Source organism: Chiroxiphia lanceolata, chromosome 3 (assembly GCF_009829145.1).
Source record: "Chiroxiphia lanceolata isolate bChiLan1 chromosome 3, bChiLan1.pri, whole genome shotgun sequence".
Lineage (NCBI taxonomy): Eukaryota > Metazoa > Chordata > Aves > Passeriformes > Pipridae > Chiroxiphia > Chiroxiphia lanceolata.
This window is the reverse complement of record NC_045639.1, coordinates 104,524,154-104,531,345: the sequence shown is the minus strand read 5'-3', so window position 1 is coordinate 104,531,345 and position 7,192 is coordinate 104,524,154.

Here is a 7,192-nt window from a genome sequence, read left to right as displayed (position 1 = left end):
GCCAGCCCTCTAACAAGCAGCCTTTCCCTTCTACCAAGAAGTTGACAAATACATCAATGTCATGTCTATCCCTGCTAGGCAGAACTAAGCCATGTTCCTCAAACACAGCTCCTGGAGTAATAATAATTTATTGTAAGTAATAATAATTTATGTGAATAGATTTATCTAAAGAGAATCAAAAGACACTTTCTACTGCTTCTTTATCTCATTGCAGTGGGGAAAAAAAAGAGACACCAAACTTGGTCCTTCTGTTCTTCTGGTTCTTACGCACAAGTGTATTTTCCTATAACATTTTTACTGGTATGCCCCAGGCAGAAGACTTAGCAGAATCCAAATATTTGGATGTTTATTATCCTTTGCACATGTATTTTCCATTAGTATCAATGGAATTTGAATGTGTATGTATGGAAAGAAAAACAAACAGTTAATTATCTAAGTGAGAGTAAGGGAAATACAGGGCCTCCCCAAAAAACAATTAGCTGTAGAGGGGAGGAAAATTATTTTCCTGAATTAATTATACCTAATAGCAATGGAAAATACCTTATGGGCTTGGATCATCTGTCTCTGCCCTCTGCAGGAAAGGGATTGTATCTATGTTTGTCTCTCACTCATAGTACATAACCTACTCCTGGAGATGTTTAGTGACAGTGAATCAAATCCATTCAGAGCCTTATCACTGGCAACCAATTATCATGATTGTCAATAAATGTTTTCCTGATGTGCAGATTTACCAGAAAGAGTACTACTTCCTCAGCTCAGAAAATACATGGGGAGTTATTTGTGCACTTAACTGTGACAGAGAAAGCAAAACCTAATTGATCATAGAATCACAGAACATCTCAAAGTGGAAAGGACCCCTAAGGATCATCAAGACACTCCCAGAAGGGAAGTACTTCCTTGCAGGTGAGCCTATTTCAGAGTGGCCACAATGAGGAACTCTGGAGCATTACAAAAACCACAGCTTTGCTTTAATTTATGCTATAATTTATGTGAAAACAAATAAAAAATAATAAAAAAGTCTATCTTGCAATGAAAGAACATATGTTGTAAAGTTCATTATCTCAAAAAATCTCAAATAAGCAAAGAAACACCACGGATGAATACTGAGTCATGGCAAGTTCATTGTTCCACCGTGTTGATGTAAGCAGTGGAATGATCAAGTGTGAGATACCAAAGTTCAGAGAGATGTTTGGGTCACTTCCATAGGCAGAAAATTGGATGGCAGAAAACTGTATGCCAGAATAGCACAACACTACTTTTTCCTTCCATGCCAGTCATTCTAATATTTCATATGGTGACCCCTAATGTCTTGTAAACCAGTGGTAAGTACACACTTGAACAGCCAGAGCACTCCAGCTGTTGGTGCCCATGCCTGCCCTGCACTGCATCAGCGATGTTATCAGTGCAACCAAGCTGCTAATGGGCAGCAACACACAGCTTTGGGAAACTGGATACTCTGATGTAGATGACAGACTCTCAAGTGACCGTGATGTCATGGTTTTAAACCTAGCTGGAGATGAAGCACCACACAGCCCCTCACTCAACCTCACCTCTCTTCCCCTTCCCTGACCCTGGTGGAATGCGGAGGAGAATCAAAAATTTGTTCGTTGAGGTAAGAACAGTTTAATAATTGAAAATAAAGTGAAATACAATAATAAAGGTAAATAATAATAAAAATTATAATGATAATGATAATAGGGAAAAAAACAAATGATGCACGATGCAATTGCTCTCCATCCACTGACTGATGCCAGACCCCCCTTCTCGAACCAGATCAGCCCCCCCTTCCAGGTAACTCCCCCCAGTTTATACACTGGGGGTGATGCTCTATAATGTGGAATATCTCTTTGGCCAGTTCAGGTCACCTGTCCCAGCTATGCTCCCTCCCAGTTTCTTTTGCATATCTCCTCACTGGCAGAGCATGGGACAAGAAAAAAAATGTCCTTGACTTAGGATAAACACGATGTAGCAAAAAACCAAAACATCTGTGTGTTATCAACACTATTCTCATTCCAAATCCAAAACATAGCACTGTAACATCTACTGAGAAGAAATTAACTCTACCCTAGCTGAAACCAGGACACCGTGGAAAAGACAGTGCTTCTCACAGAACATCTGAAAATATTTGTTTGTCTGTAAATTGTGAATGCCTTTCGGAGAAATGAACTATTCTGCATGGAAGTAGATATTTCCACATCTCTGCTTCCACCTTTGGGAAGGGTTGCTTGTTCAGACAGAATTCTTTGCCTCAAAAGTGGTTAGTCCAGAATGTAGTTTGAGCTGTGGTTAAAGCCAAGCTAAGTTTTCCATACTGTAAATTTAGCTAAGCTCCTACTATCTTGAAATTTCACTAAAGTGTCCAACCAATCTATTTTTCCTGTTTCATTAAACTACCAGTAAAAATGTTAGGGGAACTTACAGGAAATAGGTAACTGACTCATTTCTGGAACAGCAGCTGACCTATATACTCAGAGGAATAAGAGAGCTTTGATGCTAGTTTAGGAATAGAGCAGTGCATTTGACTATCTAAGCTCAGAAGGACAGATATAGTTGAGGAAGAGCCTTGGTGGAATAACACCATTAGGGATATTCATGATGTGATAGTGACACTTTTATTAAAGGGTGAAAAGTAATACATTACTTTGGAAAGACAATTTTCCCTGATATTTTAACAGCTATATCTCTGGGATGATCATTATCCTTTATTCACTTTATTCACTTCTTAAATTCATTATTATTTTTCCACAATAGAACCTATTGAAGTTTCCATAGTATATTTCTAAATTGTTCTTGGAGCAATGAAGCAGAATACAGTCATTCAGAACAAATGGAAACTGATAATTAAGAAGAAATATTTCAGTAATTACAAGGTGGTTCAATTAATGTAATAAAGAGAACCAGTTGTGATTGATCCATTCAAAGTCAGAGTTTATTTTTACAAATTAGATTTGATTTCTGTCTAGTCAGGAACAGGCAAATGATCTCAAGGTTGCAAGCAACAGATAAAGAATCTGAATAATGAATTACTTGCATTCAACCTCCCTTTCCAGGGAGAGTTGATGTTAATATAACAACTTTGCACCAGTGATTCCACTAAGATTTCAACAGCTTTAATTTTTCTTTCTGGGATCTGGAATTATTGTTTTATTCCAATAAAAGTGGGTAATTTTATTACCTATCAATCAGGCTCTATGCATAAATATATGCAGTGAAGCAAGCAAAAAGTCTCACAAAGATGGAAGCATGAGAAGGTAAAGAAAAAAAAGTCTCTGCTAGTTCTAGACTTAGAGAACAGTTACAAGAAAGACTGATGGACACAGGCAGGCTGCTGTCAGGATTACAAAGCCTGTAGTATTGCAAAGCCTGGAGTACTGATTATCTCATTAATGATCCAACAGCTTCGTAGAGTTTTTGTTCACAGATGATTTCATGTACTAGTTTCTACAGCTAAAGAATAATTTGAATTAAAGTAACTCAGAATGATACAAACTAGGCATTACACCATCTCATTTGCTGAATTAAGGCCACAGGTCTAGATTCCCTTCCTTGCTTATATGACAACTGAGAAGAGACACACACCTGAGAAAGGCAGTGAGAAACCTCACACTCTGAGTAAGAAGCTACTTAGAAATCCCAGTTTCTGAAATTCTGTCATGCTTTGAGATCCTTAGGAAACTCCAAGAGATATCTCAATGTATCTGAATCCAAAGATAAGGATTCTCTACAGAAAAAACACCAGGTACCATCTAAAGTAACTGATCACAGCTATAGTTTGCCCTTTAAACATCACCAAAAGAGGTGTTGCTACCAACAGTTTTTCTGTAACAAAAAGGTGATTATAGCATACAGAGTAGAGGAAGAGCAAGAGACAGATTCTCAGTCTGATAATTTTTAAATTTATGATTTCCACCTCAATTAGCAGTTTGCTTCTGGAAAGAAACAGTTCTTCTCACACTTTACTGAGTAGCAACAACATTCTCGAAGAAATTTCTTCATGAAGATAGTCCATTGTCTAGGAAAGAATGTACATTAAGCAGGAGATTTTTTGCCTTAGCAAAGTGAAAAAAAAAGTCGGTAAATGAACATATTTAGTACTGATGCGACAACATTGCTATGATGGATGTCAGAAAAAAAGAAAGTATGTAAAAAAAAATAAATAGTTTTGAGCTATCAATTTCTCTCCTGCCAAGAACTTCCATTGTCTTCTACTTATTAACAGTAAATAAACTCCCCATATATTAATGCAGGAGGATTATGCTTCTTCACATTTGTGAGATCATTACTACTAAAGCTTTAAAAAGAATTACAGAAAATTAATGTCCATAACTGAACTAAGGGACTGTACACGTAAAGGTAGCTTTGGGAAATGTAATTCTGTGTGAGTTGTAGCATTTATGTTTGTCCAGTAAATAAAAGCTAATTTTTCTACATCTTTATCTGCTAGTCTCTCTTTTTAAAGTCCATCTCTTTTTTCATCAGAAAAGGAACATGAGATAAAGTGATCAAACATAATCTTCAGAAGCAGATTTTGCAGGATGATTTGTCAAGCACAATGGATGGAATATTTCATTCCATTAAGTGAAAGGAATCTTAATTGATACTTGAGAGCAATTCCTTTGACAAGAGGAGGCTTTTACAAAGTTCTTCTGCACTCTCCTCAATATTATTCAGTTCAGTGATGCTAAATACCAGAACATAAACTAAACTGTATTTTCAGCTGGGTCTGAGAGAGTAATAATTTCTGTACCTTGGTAGGTGTGTTTCAAAATAGAAACATAAAGGAAGCAACAGCTTATAGAATAACGTGTAGAAAATGTTAGACTGCTGGTCCTATCTGCCTCCAGCCTCCCATCATGATTCAGAGTCCATACAAGTTACTTCAAATATACTATTATTTTATCTTTGCTATATATATATATATATATATGATAACTCACATATTTCATCGTGTCTTTGTTTTTCAGACTTTTCCCACTAATGGAGTTGCTTTTTACCCCTGTATTTATATCAGGATGAATTTTATTTTAAAATTAATTTTCTTCTCATAATAAAGCAGACATTGACAAGTTATTTTAAATCAAAGAAGTTAAAAATGCAAGACTTTAGAAGATGCCAAGAGACTACTTAATCCATCCTGTTTTCTAGGAAGCATAAGAACACGATATGTACATAATAAAGACTAAAATTATTGAAAAACCTTGCTGATTATCACAAAATCTTTCTCATAGCAGAAGTCAACTTTGTGGGCATGTTGCTCCTACTAATTTCTTACCATCAGGAGTTGAGTTAGCCATCTGTCCCTTTCTCTGGGGTCACTGCCACCCATGGCAAGATTTCAAAACTCTTGCCAAGGTTTTTCCTATTTCTTCCCTCATTGCTTCCTCTTCAGACTCAAGGATGTAATTTGTGTAGGCCTGGTAGAGCTCTGTCCACTTAAAACAGTTATATTTGCCTTCCAATATTTTGCTACCTCTGGCCTCAGGAAATTGTCTGTGGTCCTCTTTAGAATACAAAAGGTTTTGCAGCAAGTCAACCTGCTGATCTCAGGTCTCATTTTCTACCTTATCCTTTGATCCTTCACTCACACACACATTTTGAGCAAGGTTTCAGGAAAACTCTCCCTAGTCTTCCTCCTTACCTGTCTCTCTCTCTCATCTGTCTTTGTCATCCATAAAAAGTGTTTGAGGTGTTTAGTGGAGTATTTCTCTTTGTTGACAGCTTCTTTTGTCCCTTTTCACTGGGAGACCACAGATGCATAAAGAGTGGCAATAGAATTGCTCAGCTTGCTAAACACTGTTTTCCTTATGTTTTTAATGCTATTATCTAGATTGGTTTTTTAATGATAAAAAACCCCAGAAAAACATTTTCAAAAATATAAATGCGTACTTGTATACCTAAATCCCTCTGCCCAACATTTTTTTACCCAGTATCTTTAGTTTCTGCCTTTAACATTAAATTCAACTAGATAGAACTGGTTTTAATCATCTGAATTTTTATGTAAAAGGTAATTTTAGCTTTTTTTTTAAATTAAAACAAGAAAAAGTGGCTAAAACAAGCTGCTAGGTTATACAAAATTAATGTTACTGCTCTACATCAGGAGATATCTTGAAGATCATTGAGATGAGATCCTCGAACCTATAGTATTATTTCCACTTCTCATTCACAGCTGCAGTGTAGAAATGTCTGGTGAATCAATGGAAAAAAGCCAGCACAGTCTACTCTTTGCTATCTGTTTTTATTTCAAGCACTCCTCATATACGAGAACCTTGACAAAATGCAGTGGCACTTGAAACTCCAAAAGCCTCAAGTCATCAAAAGTTCTGTTTCACCTGAGAATCCTGTTCAGTAGGAAGAAGTTCATTTTACACTGGAATACTGTCAGCACCTGCAGTACACTGTGCTGCTGGTACTCAAATTTACATATTACTATAGGGCAGAGTAGGAAAAAGAGCTTAGAGGGATTTTGAGATCTAAAACATACTTACCCAACCTGAACCTTTACAAGTTTATTACAAATAAAATGCTCGGGGTAATTAATGAGTTTTCATCTTGTTGTTTGCACCAACAGCTGTCAATTAACTATTTTTTGTGCAGTAAATTCTGTTATTCTTGCTTTGAGTGAAGATACAAAGAATGTATCTACTTCTGATGCTCTCTACAAAGTCCTAGACACCTTCATGTTCAAATGCTTCATATGATATTTAGCTATCTCTATTTTACTGAGAAAGAAAAGGTATTCTGAGGTATGCTTAAGCTACACAGAACATCAGTCGAAAACTAAAGTTTAACTAAAGTTTCTGAGCTTTTGTACAGTCCATATTCTTCCTTATCATAACATCTGTTGTAGTTACAGATACAAAAGCACAAAAAAGTCACTATTAACGCATATTTCTGTGTCGATAGGAAGAGTTTTGATTGACAAATTAAACCAATGAAGCACTTAATGGAAAACTTTTCAAGTTCAATAACACTGCCCCAGAAATCTCAGGTTTTAAAAGAGTAGCCCATATGCCTCATATTTTCTCACTATGTAGTCTCTATGATTCTGCATTTTTTTTTAATACTGAATCCAAGCAGCTGTAGTACAAATTCAGCTTAGAATCACAGAATATGCTGGGCAGGCACCCATCAGGATAATCAAGTCCAGCTCCTGGCTCTGTGCAGGACACCTCGAGAATCACACCATGTGCCT